The sequence below is a fragment of the Protomyctophum bolini genome (genome assembly GCF_963924005.1).
Source record: "Protomyctophum bolini genome assembly, chromosome: 7".
In the NCBI taxonomy this organism is placed as follows: Eukaryota; Metazoa; Chordata; class Actinopteri; order Myctophiformes; family Myctophidae; genus Protomyctophum; species Protomyctophum bolini.
Window position 1 is genome coordinate 15650084 of NC_137868.1, and position 14754 is coordinate 15664837.

Consider the following 14754-nt stretch of genomic DNA (forward strand, 5'->3'; position numbering starts at 1 on the left):
CATTTCCACACGCAGTCTATGTGCGGACAACCGAAACCGTGTAAAGGTTATCCTCAAATAGTCCTCAATGTAAGGTGTACTGCTGGTGCTGGTATAGAGTGGGTGAATAAATAGATCTGGGTTGATGGCTTGGTAGGTATGTCTTATATCTTGTTCCCTCTTTGGATTGTAATTTATGTCAGAGTGATGTGGCCGCGGTCTGCTTATAGTATATGGATGGAAGGTATGTCTGAGTCAGAATGTCTGAATATTGGCTGATTAGAAAATTCACATTACATGTCAACGACCAAAATGAAAAAGGGAGATTCATACTTGATTGTTTACCAAAAGGCTCAATGTCTGATATCACCTGTATTAGCACATGCAGCTTAGAGATTTTAGAGGGCTTTCAATTCAACCATATACCAGTTGCATCACACATCTCAGCAATATGATAATTGTGGTCCATTCATGATTACAGTATATGGGAACCGTATCTTTCTTTTCGAAGTATAGCTTAGCTGGGCATCAGTGCAATATCAATGTAATTGTTGTGTGTGAATAGAGTATGAATTTAGCCCTCACACAGTCAACCACCCGAAAGGTGTAGTGTGTGTGCATATCTGTTGTCTGTGTCCAGGAGACAGGAAACCATTGAACCTCTATAAGCACAAGTCATGTCCTCTCCTAAAAGTTAACTGTAATGATGTGCGTAGAGGAGAAATTATTCTATTCTCCATGTCAACCAGCCCCCAGTATACCTCATTATATCCAAATGCTAAATGATACACTAAACATGTAATTAGTTTGAGCTATGTGGCTGTGTGTTTTCTATAGTGGTTAGGTATTCTCCTGTTACACACTTTGGATTTCCCAATGGAGATGCAGCAGAGATACTTATCTCATTCCTTCAATGCCCCTGTGTCTTGATAGTCGACTCAAGGCTTTTCCTCTAAAATGCTCAGTTTCCCACTTAAGCTATTAATTTCTCATAATAAAACACAACCATGAAAAATAAACTCATAAAGACACACGCACGAACACATGCATGCACACATGCAAGCCCACGCACGCACTCACGCACGTGTGCGCGCGCGCGCACACACACACACACACGCACACGCACACGCACACGCACACGCACACGCACACGCACACACACACACACACACACACACACACACACACACACACACACACACACACACACACACTGTGTCAGCTTGCTGTCCAACTTTTATTTAGACCTAATGTACTGCCTATATGGTTCCATCATATGGAACAGCCAGCTCCTAAAGAACTGACATTATGACATGATGTAACCTATAACTGAAATGATCCTTTCCAACTACTACTCCATAATTTTAATTACAATGTGAACTAAATGGAATGTGCCTTTATTAAACCGATGTACTTTAGATTCTGTTTTGAAGGTTTCTTCCCATAAAGAAGAAACATACATATAGGTACAGATGCCTTGAGAAGGACAGATTTCTGTCACCTGAGTTCTGCAGGTGCTTTTGTGTCCCGTCCAAGAATTCTGCGTTCGGCGGGGACCACAAAGAGGCAATTGTAGTCGGTGAGGCTTTATGGCTGGCAGAGAGAGAGGATTTGATTTCACATTGTGTTGAACAGAAACCAAGGGGCTCCCCCATACAATTACTTCTCAAGGCAGAGAAATCGCTCCCTACCCTCAGGAGCTAGCAAAGTCTTTATCCTATAACTTATTTTCGTAAATCTTTAATTGCTAGGTGTACAGTTTTGGTTATCGTAGACGTAGCCTAGTCAACGGGTGTCCGCACTACAGTGTATTGTAACATAATATTGCGTTTTGTGTTGGGTCTTAACATTGCAATGATTTGAACTTTGCTCTGATCAGCTTATTTCTGTACCTTTTAGAAATATATAATTTCACTAATTCAAATTCTTACAATAGATAACCATTCATGTTCTCATAGGCACGAAGGGACCCTGTCACGGAAACAGATATATTATATAGCCGCTAGCGCATTGTTACTCCTCATCTTGCACTTGACACTTAATTTGGCAATGTTATAGTGAATATAATCTTCCTGGCCTCCTCTGTGGATCCTTATGCATAGAGACAATACTTGTTTAACTACTTAGTACTTACATTATGTAACATTACAACTACATGTACTGTATGTACCACTGTGATGATGAAACAGTGGACTGATTCTGATATACTCGTTTATACACATACACGTGGTATACACGTTTTCTTGTTAAAACTGCACTCTGACTTCTCTGGTGCGATATCCTCTTCATAAAGGCGATAAGGCATTGGGTCGCACACAGTGGAAAGAGTGAGTTTTTTCTCTTTTATTGTATCTTTACAGTTTATCTTCCGGTTCGAAACCGGGCTCCCCCAGAGTTAGTGTCGAAGTGTCCTTGAGCAAGACACTGAACCCCTTTGCTCCTGATGTGCTGGTTGGTGCCTTGCATGGTTTCCGCTGCCATCGGTGTATGAATGTGTGTGTGAATGGGTGAATGCAATGCACAATTGTAAAGCGCCTTGGATTGGATAAAGGTGCTATATAAATGCACCATTTACCATTTACATCATGTCACAAGACACAAACATTTAGTCACTGCTACTGTATAATTCATGTGTTAACCATGTTGAGTGTACGAATGAGAGTGTACTAATGTAAACAAATGGACCATTACAGGTCCAATTGGTTCCAATTTTACATCCATCCATCCAATTTTACATCCATCCATCCAGCCAGACTTCCCTCTCCATTTTTACACAGTTAAATTATTTATTAAATAACGAGCTTCCCTCTTCTGGGGCTAACATTCAGCAAAAATAGCATATCTTACATAAGCTTACAACGTGTCAAGTTATTATACTTTTTTAGCTTATCAGCTATTTAATAGAAATATATAAGAAAATAAGAAAATATACCTAGTATACACCCCTGGGGGACACCAGTCAACAAAGTATACTGTATAGGGTTTAAGTGGTTTACTAATTATTTCCTAGGTTAAAGACATGGTTGAGCACAGCAGTTCTTTCTAATGACGTCTCTTACAGAGTCACACAGCAACAGAAGGAATTGACAGCCTCCTCCTTCCCGACTGGGGATGTTTATATGCTGGTGAGAGTTTCCAGTTAGTGGCTTGTTACTAGAGCGGAAAGGTAAGAAGGGGTAGGTAAGCGGCAGAGTGAGTGCCCAAGAGAAAGACTTGAAGAGACGGACCCTTCACTTCATCTACAGCTGACACAGACCACAACAGTAGTAGCAGTCTCCTGGGAGCGCAGCAGGGGTGAGTATACCTTTATAGAAACTATTAGGATTCACTGTAAATTATTGATATCGGTTGCAACTGTGTTACCATAGCCGGAGACGATTACATTTGCCTATACAGTATTTAATCATCACTGTGTGAAGCAGCCTACCGCATTTTTTCATACAGAGTTAAGCTACACTCCAGATTTGTCTGTGTACTGTAGTAGATTGATGACAAAGCAGTCATTAAAAGCATTCCCTTTGAGGTCCCTCAAATCATAGCACCTGAAATAATTCAAGGTTTTGTTCTGACCACCGTTTGTGTTTATTATGGATTTTAATGTTAACTACATCCACTGAATGAACATTCTTTTCAGATCACCTCTTCTAAAGTTCTGAATATTCCCAATGATACACTGAACATTTATTTTGAATTAGTTTGATTCTAATGATGATTATATAATGAGTTATAATGACAAAGGAATGGTGTGAGTTACAGCACAAAAAAAGTATATTGAAGTGATATATTCCAAACAAACACCGACTCGCTTTAAAACATCACTCGATTTGGTGTGGAAGAGTGTGATGCTGGCCACTGTTGTCATTCAGTTACCAGGATGCAGAGCCCATAGAGGGCTGAGCCCTGGATCCCAGGGAGAGCGGAAAAAACAAGCCATGCTACTTAGCGGTGTCCCCCAGGGCCCTGTGCACAGAACAAACACGTTTTAATTGTGTTCACTGGTAAGAGACATTGGTATAATGTACAGCGGGGTTGACCATAGCAGGGATTTCTTCATCCCTAGTATCAAACGTAGTCAATGCTAAACTCTCATCCTTAATCATCATTTCAAATTGATTAATTTAGCTTTTCCAAGTTGCTTTTTATTTGATATAGCATATTGTAACAGTGCTTCCAGTTTTCCACTGTTGCCTCGGGTCGCTTGTCCAGATGATATACCCATCATCAGATCGGTTTCATCGGAACAATTAGAGAATTGTGCACGGAGGAGACCACAGATGACACAGCTCCCATTGATCAAAGCAGCACCCCAGATGGGACATAATGAATGGCCAGAGCTATTACCCAGACACCTATTACCATGAGTAATTAGAGTGTGATTGAGCCCACAGCCCCTCATAGATAACACACAAATGAATGCAGCACTGCACATTATAGAAACGCACGTTTTGATGTTGCAGATGATCTAGTAGATATTGTCACTCAATATGGATTGATGATGCTTAAATAGCAGTGGGTAATTAACCAATGGTCCATGGAACATCTTGTTTGGCTTGCAGGCTGGACAAAGTACTCCTTTCCTCTGCTTGAACATGGCCTCCATTACTGCTATGAAAGACCCAGGTAGGAGAGTATGATTCACCATCACTTCACTGCTTACCATCAGCTGTCTGATTTAAAAATATAATAGATTAGATATTGTGTAAAAACTGGAGAAATGTGTCTTGTGATTGTATAGAATAGCCAATTTATAAAGGGACATGTTGATAGTCATTACATAATACCTCAGTAACTCCACTGTTCATTGTCTCTGATGAGCAGAAAATATGTCATACTGTACCTGTCTTATGAATACAAATATGGTTGCATGGTAACTGTGCACTCACAGCACAGGTCTACATAAAATGCACACACGCACGCACACACACACGCGCACACACACACACACACACACACACACACACACACACACACACACACACACACACACACACACACATGTACACACACACACACACACACACACACACACACACACACTACAAACAAAGGGTTAATACATTTTTCAATCAATCAATGTAAAGCAATGAGTACAGTACTTCTTGCAACAAACAAGCATGTGCGAGCTTATAGCCACGAATTCACTAATACTTTCATTGCACTCTTTTAGCAGAGTTTAAACAAATAATAACAAATACGTTTGTAGGGCGGCTGTGGCTCCGGAGGTAGAGCAGGTCGTCCAATGATCCCTAGGTTGGCGATTTGATTCCTGGCTCCTCCTGTGTCCTTGGGCAAGACACTGAACCCTACATTGCCTCCAAGGAGTTGGTCAGTGTGAGCTTAAGCTTGCCACCATTGGTGTGTGTGAAATGAGGACGCTGGTGTGGTGTCGACTGTTCGCCGCTTCACCTCCCAATGTATGAATGAATGAACCTTTGTAAAGTGCTTTGAGCACTTGGAAAAGCGCTGTAAAATGCAATTCATTAATGAGCTGATATTTTCTTTCTTCTGCCTGCACAGGGTTCTTCCTGCCCTTCCTGGCAGGAGTTCTTCTATCACTGACATTAGTGTCCGGCGAGACAAGCCCTGCTAACTCCGTAACCAGCATGTCAACCTACATGTCTAGCATGGCAGTGACCAATGCTACGAACATAACTTCACCTTCAAGCACCTCCACTGCATCAGCCTCTTCTACAGCTATGGTCCCTGCAGGTCAGCACAATATGTTTTGGATGCCATGACGGTCAATTTAACCAAGAAGAAAAAGATAATTCAACATTATTTATTAATTTGGCAATAGACAATCTACATATACAATCAACACGTGTAACCTTGTAGATAGTCTATTTTCAAAGAAACTATGAAGATGTTTGCATTAATGACATGCCCGAAATAGAGACATCAGGGTAAAAGTCGTTACAGTCATTTTTGGTTGACATTATAAGCACCTTACTTTTTTTTCATTCTTTTTTCATTCTTTCTTTAACAGGTACTACTAATTGGACTAGTACTTCCTGGAACTTTACACCAATGAGCATGGTGAGTGCAGCAGATTGTGGGAACTTTCTGGGAAGACAAAAATTTATTTGACTTCACTGTCAGTTCATACCTTGTTCTATAAAACTCTATGTCATTTGATCTTTGTTCTGTCACTCACAGATATCCTGCCCGTCTTTCATCTGTAACTACTCAGATTGCAACGCTATGTACACCAGTCAGAATGTCAGCATGTGTTCAGGGGCTTACTGTCAGGTATGGAACTGACAAACAAAACATAATACAGTACATTGTGTGTGTGTGTGTGTGTGTGTGTGTGTGTGTGTGTGTGTGTGTGTGTGTGTGTGTGTGTGTGTGTGTGTGTGTGCGCGCGCGCGTGTGCGTTCGTTCGTGTGTGTGCCTTGGGCATTTGCACAAGTTGGTTGTTGGTTTCTTAAATGGCCGGCCTCGGCCTCTCCAATAGGTGGGCGAGGCAGTTAGCAAGGTACTGCCATAGGGGTACTGCTCGATCAGTATCAGCCATTGTAGGAAGCTGCTCAATTTTGAGGAGGCGTTCTTTCCTTTATCCATGATTTATGTCTGCTGTGTCAAGACAGACAAGTGTGTCTGTGTCTGACCTGACCCTGTATGTAAACAATGTTCTGCCATCTATCTATGCACTTTGTAACTGGCTGTGAATTCTCGTGGTCTGACTGCACTGGCAGTGTTTACGTCCTTTACTGTACAAGGTATCCTTGTACTTCTGTTTATGTGGACATAAATAAACATGTCAAGTGTGCGTGCGTGCGTGCGTGTGTGTATACTACTGTATATACCTACATTCTAAATGTGTCACTCTCTCAGGTGATTAGGCTCACGGATATATTCTACAATGCCAGCTGCAGTGACTCGTGTGGAAATGCCTGCGCCAATGCCTCGCAGACCGGCTGCTGTGTGGACTGCTGCAACTCCACCGGCTGCCTCAATGGCACTTTTGCATCCATGATATCGTCAACGGCAATGGCGACAACAACCACAGGTAGAAAGTGCTTCTCAAACATATTCATGTCAAGGACCCCCAAACAGGCTACATTTAGTGCCATGGACCCCCATACAAGATTATTTTAAATGATTTTAAAAAACAGGTGGGATTTTATTTCAAATAGCAGATCGGCTATTTTCAAATAGTCGCTCTATTCCAGGTAACAGGAAGAGTGCGCTCAACAGGTTCTAGAAAAACGTATCCATGCATTCATCTTCAGACTCAGTAGACTGTGTGTGTGTGTGTGTGTGTGTGTGTGTGTGTGTGTGTGTGTGTGTGTGTGTGTGTGTGTGTGTGTGTGTGTGTGTGTGTGTGTGTGTGTGTGTGTGTGTGTGTGTGTGTGAGTGGGTGGGTGGGTGCATGGGTGATTGTAATGCACAATCTATGTAAAGGGCTTTGGCTAAAAGCGCTATATAAATGCCAAATGCCATTTACAATTTAATGGCATGCCTGAAATAAATAAATCAGGGTTAAAGTGGTTAAAGTCATTCTTGGCTGACTTTTTTTTTAACAGGTACCACAAATTGGACTAGTACTTCCTGGAACTTTACACCAATGAGCATGGTGAGTGCAGCTGATTTGTGGGAACTTTCTGGGAAGACAAAAAATTATTTTACTTCACTGTCAGTTCATACCTTGTTCTATAAACTCTATGTCATTTGATCTTTGTTCTGTCACTCACAGATATCCTGCCCGTCTTTCATCTGTAACTACTCAGATTGCAACGCTATGTACACCAGTCAGAATGTCAGCACGTGTGCAGGGGCTTACTGTCAGGTATGGAACTGACAAACAAGACATAATACATTGTCATCCATTTAAAGGGGCATCACTGATAAATTACTGCTGGATGGCTGGGAGATGTACAGTAGGCTTCCAAGTTCAAACTGCTGTGTTGATCTATGGTTTAAGGGACTTCGGTTTCAGACAAAACAAAGTATCCCAATCAATATCTCTGTATACTGTGTATGCAATACAGGCTGTGGTCCTTCTTGGAGAATCCATTACAGTGAAAGCTGTATGATTAGCGTGGCTATCACTTTAAAGGGATAGTTCAGATTTTTTAACATAAGCTGTATGAAATACTTGCCATTAATATAGTGGTTGCAACTGTATTAATTGATTAGCCTGAGTCCCGTGGTGGGAGTTCTGCTCTGGTTTTGGTGAAATATTAAGTAGTTCCGGTCATTTTGTGGGGCGTCACGCATTAAAAGTAAATTAATTCACCAAACTAGCGTCATTTGTATTGTTGACCTATTTAAAAAATATTAGTGCAACTTCAGTTCATTTTTGACACCTCTATCACACGGAACTATGTTTTTTGTGTCCATATCACTATACACAACTTCCAAAAAAAATAGAGGGGTCAAAGTTGAACGAAAGTTGCACTGATATTTTTAGAAATAGGTCAACAATACAAATGACGTTAGTTGTGTGGATTAATTTACTTTTAATGCATTGCCCCAGTGCCGCCCACAAAATGACTGGAACTACTTAATATTGACCAAAACCAGAGCAGAACTCCTACCACGGGACTCGGGCAATCAATTAATACAGTTGCAACCACTATATTAATGGCAAGTATTTCATACAACAATAAGTAAACAAATTGTGAACTATCCCTTTAACAAAACCATTTGAAATCACATGAAATTAATCCTTTTTTTTTTGCATCTACAGTATAAGCATGCATGGTCTGTTCAAGATGATGTGCTTGTTTTAATGTTGAATAATATTTAGATACAATGAATATAAATAAGTGTGTGTGTGTGTGTGTGTGTGTGTGTGTGTGTGTGTGTGTGCGTGCGTGCGTGTGTGCGTGTACTATACACGCATCCTAAATGTGTCACTCTCTCAGGTGATTAGGCTCACGGATATATGCTACAATGCCAGCTGCAGTGACTCGTGTGGAAATGCCTGCGTCAATGCCTCACAGACCGGCTGCTGTGTGGACTGCTGCAACTCTACCGGCTGCCTCAATGACACTTTTGCATCCATGATATTATCAACGACAACCACAGGTAGACAGTGCTACTCAAACGTATTCATGTTAAGGATCCCAAATTAATGTGTTTGGCTGCAGACCCCCTTCTGAAAATAATATTTATTTAGTGCAAGGGAGACCCATACAAGATTTGTGTTGTTAAAATGTTTTTTTTAAATCACACCCGTGTGAAGTGAGTGGTGTGGGGGTCCCCGGAACTTCCAAACCCACATGAACATGCCCACGGTTCCGGAGAGCCATCCCGTGTCCGAAACGGTCGAGAAATGACAGAGTTACCGTGTGGGGGTCCCTCTACTGCACTGTATTGTCACTGTACTGCACTGTCACACCCAAAATCACGTAATGGCTGCTAAAAACTCAGCTTCTCATCATAGACCTGTGCACAGTGTGAAGCTCAACAGTGCCACTTTGTCACCTGTTGGTACTCTAATCAGACATAGACCTACACGCACGCATACATACATAGGGACGGACATTGCTGTTCAATGGAGTGGTTGCACCACTCAAAAACTCTGGTAGTCTCCGGTAGTCTCCTACTGACCAGCCACCCGGTTGGCTTAGGAATGTTACTAAAACAAAAAACATCTCCATGAATTCAAGTCTTCACGGGTTGTGTAATTGATCAGAAAATCAGAAAAATAAGTCTACTAAAGTAAGAACTACTCCTTTAATACAAATTCTCAAATATAAAATGTTTTAACATTTTGGACAAAATTGTAAATTTCACATCGAGGTGCGCCCACTTTTCCGTAGTGCCCACTCTTCTTGTATCCTCATTTTAGGGTTAAACAGACTTTGGTATCCGGAATGCTCACCTTAAAACACACTCACCCTTGTTTCTTTCCTCAGTCACCGCCGGCTGTACGCCCAGTTGCCCACTGTGTTTTGAGGCGAGCTTTCCAGTATTCCTTTTTTTTATTTAGCTGACCCCAATTTTGAGAACCAGTGAGGTACCTAACTCTCAATGTATCCTATTGATGCCGTTTTCTATTGTATTGTCAAATTAAAGTGACATAATTTCAAAATTATTGCACCATTTCAGTAACTACATCATCACCAACCACTCCACCATCATCACCAACCTCTCCATCATTACCAACCACTCCACCATCATCACCAACCACTCCACCATCATTACCACCCACTGCACCAGCAACAACAGCAACCACCAACAGCAATGTACCGGTATGCTATGATGTGTGTGTGTGTGTGTGTGTGTGTGTGTGTGTGTGTGTGTGTGTGTGTGTGTGTGTGTGTGTGTGTGTGTGTGTGTGTGTGTGTGTGTGTGTGTGTGTGTGTGTGTGTGTGTGTGTGTGTGTGTGTGTGTGTGTGCGCGTGTGCGTGTGTGTGTATGGGGAATTATAGCCTAATACCTGAAGCGAGTGGTGCAACAGTACCTATGGGCTCAGATCCATGCCAATATTATCTGTGTGTTCGTAAAAGAAAATGCGTAAAAAAACAATCCGTAAAAGAAAAATGCGTAAAAAAACAATCCGTAAAAGAAAAATGCGTAAAAAAACAATCTGTAAAAGACAAATGCGTAAAAAAACAATCTGTAAAAGAAAAATGCGTAAAAGTTACAGATGCTTTTTTTGGTTCCCCAGTGATATCACTGCCAAAATTCACATGACGGCTGAGAGCCAATCACTTACGAACAGAAAAAAAGACAACCTAAATTACGAATGCTTTTTTTGGTTCCCCAGTGATATCACTGCCAAAAATCACATGACGGCTGAGAGCCAATCACGTGAGGCCTTTTCCTCTACCCAATCAAAAAGCTCCATAAGTCTGCCTGGCAACTGAGGTTGCCATGTTTGTCTGGGGCTACGTTATAAGTATAAGTATAAGTTTATGAGTTACAAGTTTAGCTATATTATATCCATATCTTGTCTTAAAACAACCACTCAATGGCATTATTGACTAATTCATTATTTTATTATATATATATATATATATATATATATATATATACTATAATTAGTGAATCACTGCCTGCACCAATCGCTCCCACTTTTCACACGGGGGGGCAATATCGCACAACGGGCAAGGGCTAGTATAAAATAGTAATACATAACTTAAAAATATATATTTAATCTGGGACTGGGCTTTCCTGTCTATAGGTTTAGCTATATATCCATAATATCTTGAATTAAAACAACCAGTCAATTACACAAATTCGTTATTTTAGTAGCCTAAAATAAATAAAATAAATTCAGCTATATATCCAATATCCATATGATATTAAAACAATCGGCAAATAGGCTATATCCTAATTTCTGCACACAGGCATCATTATTTTCGTTCTGACGATTAAGTAAGGCATTGTATAATTTCACCACAGGGAGACGCTGTACGTCTTGCTCACTGTCTCATGCACACACCACCCGCACCCCCCCCCTGCCTGAAACAGGATGTGACGTTCTCCCTCAGCTGCTGTCGGTTTGTGTAGCCTAATTTGTTTGTTCCAAGCCACTCTATGGGGAGAAGCCTTTAGCCGCGAGCGAGCATGGTTCCTGACTAGATAGGTGAAGACTTCTTCTTCTTTGGCGATTTTTATCATACTAGATTGGAACGCCCATAAACGTCACATCCTGTTTCAGGCAGGGGGGGGGGTGCGGGTGGTGTGTGCATGAGACAGTGAGCAAGACGTACAGTGTCTCCCTGTGGTGAAATTATACAATGCCTTACTTAATCGTCAGAACGAAAATAATGATGCCTGTGTGCAGAAATTAGGATATAGCCTATTTGCCGATTGTTTAAATATCATATGGATATTGGATATATAGCTGAATTTATTTTATTTATTTTAGGCAATAAAATAACGAATTTGTGTAATTGCCTGGTTGTTTTAATTCAAGATATTATGGATATATAGCTAAACCTATAGACAGGAAAGCCCAGTCCCAGATTAAATATATATTTTTAAGTTATGTATTACTATTTTATACTAGCCCTTGCCTGTTGTGCGATATTGCCCCCCCCGTGTGAAAAGTGGGAGCGATTGGTGCAGGCAGTGATTCACTAATTATAGTATATATATATATATATATATATATATATATATATATATATAATAAAATAATGAATTAGTCAATAATGCCATTGAGTGGTTGTTTTAAGACAAGATATGGATATAATATAGCTAAACTTGTAACTCATAAACTTATACTTATACTTATAACGTAGCCCCAGACAAACATGGCAACCTCAGTTGCCAGGCAGACTTATGGAGCTTTTTGATTGGGTAGAGGAAAAGGCCTCACGTGATTGGCTCTCAGCCGTCATGTGATTTTTGGCAGTGATATCACTGGGGAACCAAAAAAAGCATTCGTAATTTAGGTTGGCTTTTTTTCTGTTCGTAAGTGATTGGCTCTCAGCCGTCATGTGAATTTTGGCAGTGATATCACTGGGGAACCAAAAAAAGCATCTGTAACTTTTACGCATTTTTTTTTTACAGATTGTTTTTTTACGCATTTTTCTTTTACAGATTGTTTTTTTACGCATTTTTCTTTTACGGATTGTTTTTTTACGCATTTTTCTTTTACGGATTGTTTTTTTACGCATTTTCTTTTACGAACACACAGATAATATTGGCATGGATCTGAGCCCATAAGTACCCCCTATTGGTACTCTAAACATCGGGACATAGGTTAGGTCATAGGGACATAGGTTGGGACATTGCTGTTCCTTGGAGTGGTTGCACCACTCACAAAGCGCCCTCTAGCGATATTGACATCAGACTTTGGTGCTCTACTGTATGTCCCCAGGCCCCAGCACTCCCCAGTATAGCAGAATTTGAGAAATAGACATTGTGAGGACAATTTTCCTTTTTAGCTTGTTTTGGCTTCAGGATTAGGGTTTGTGCGTGCATGCTGATTTGATACTCATGTGACACCAAAGCAGTGGGAAAAAAATATATATATAGAAAATGTTACAAATCTTGAGGTGAGATTGAATGAGATTAATGCAATCCTTTCCTTTTGTTGGTAGAAAACCAAATGCCACACAGCTACATGTGATGATGCAAAAGATTGCTATAAATCGTTTATTGAGATTAAGCCTACAGATTGTGCTACATCAGAGAAACACTGTGAGGTAAGAACAACATTATTATTCAGAATGATCATTTGACATAGATGCTCTAGAAAGACTACATCCTATTATCCTATTTGTTCAAACTAGAATAATAATACACCATTTCACTAGAATTCACAAGAATGATCTTGATTTGAATTGCATCGATGTTATGCATGCATACTCATTGCATATTATGAATAGTGGCCACATGACAAATTCAATTGGGAAGGACGATGTGAATTTAAGAACATACTACATACATACAAACATACATACATAGTTACATATGTATACGTACATGCATGCATACATACGTACACATGCACGCAATACACGCATGCACACACACACACACACACACACACACACACACACACACACACACACACACACACACACACACACACGCGCGCACACTAGCTTCCCCCACTCACCACTTTCTCATCTGTCCCTCATGCTTTTGTAGCTGTATAGGGACACTGTGAATTCCAAGGTGAAGTGGACGGCTGGCTGCACCACTAGCTGTTCGAGTGAAACCTGGTGCCAATCCAATTCCAAACCCTTGTCCTGTCATCAAGAGTGTTGCAATGCCACCCAAACCTCATGTCTGAATCTGGACGGCAAACAAAACGTCCCCAACCTCGCCACGGGGGGTCCTCATTTCCACATAGAGCTGATCGGCTTTTTCATTTGCCTGCTCTGCTGTGGTTCACTGATGTAAAAGTGGCTGTCCTGTGCCACTGAAACTCTTTGTGTAGCCTACTTCATTTTCTCTCCAGATACTGTAAAAGCTTTAACACTACACAAATTATCACTACACTACTAATGTAACACATTGTTAAGCCGTGTGTGTGTGTGTGTGTGTGTGTGTGTGTGTGTGTGTGTGTGTGTGTGTGTGTGTGTGTGTGTGTGTGTGTGTGTGTGTGTGTGTGTGTGTGTGTGTGACGTGTGTGTGTGTGTGTGTGTGTGTGTGTGTGTGTGTGTGTGTGTGTGTGTGTGTGTGTGTGTGTGTGTGTGCGTACGTGCATGCGTGTGTGCGTGCGTGCACCCGTGCGCGCGTGCACGTGTCCAAGCAGGGTTTTGTGATGATTGATGCATTGTGTATCTTATCTAGATTTACAATGGCTTTCCCCCAATGGATTTCCCCCAATTTCAACAATGTTTAAGTTTCATAACTGATGAGACATGGCTTTAAACAGTATTTGTGGAAGATATGAACGTAATGCAGGCCAAAAGAAATCAGACTATGCCATCAAATCATCCATGTTTGTGAGACGAAATAATATATTGTAAGAGTATATTGTATTTGTGTTATATCAAGCTTTAAAATGGAAATGTAATGTAGGTTGATACATTCTTGATCTTGGCCTTATGTAATAAGGGCAGGGTTTTTCTTCTTCTTCTTCTTTCTTTTCCCACTTTTCCCCCATTGACCCCACTATATTGATTCACTGTCTCCTCAAGTCATTGCAGCTGTAGCTGGGTTGTCCATTAAAACATTTTTCAATCTCTTTATTGTATTTTTTCCCCTTCTTATCATTTAATTTCCCTACTTTTTATCCCAATTTAGTCATGATTATGCCAATTCACAACAAAGATTGCCTTCGCCACCTGGCTTCCCTCCTACAAACACGGATTAGGATTCAAACCCAGTCTCTGAGGTGGTGGTAGACAGGTA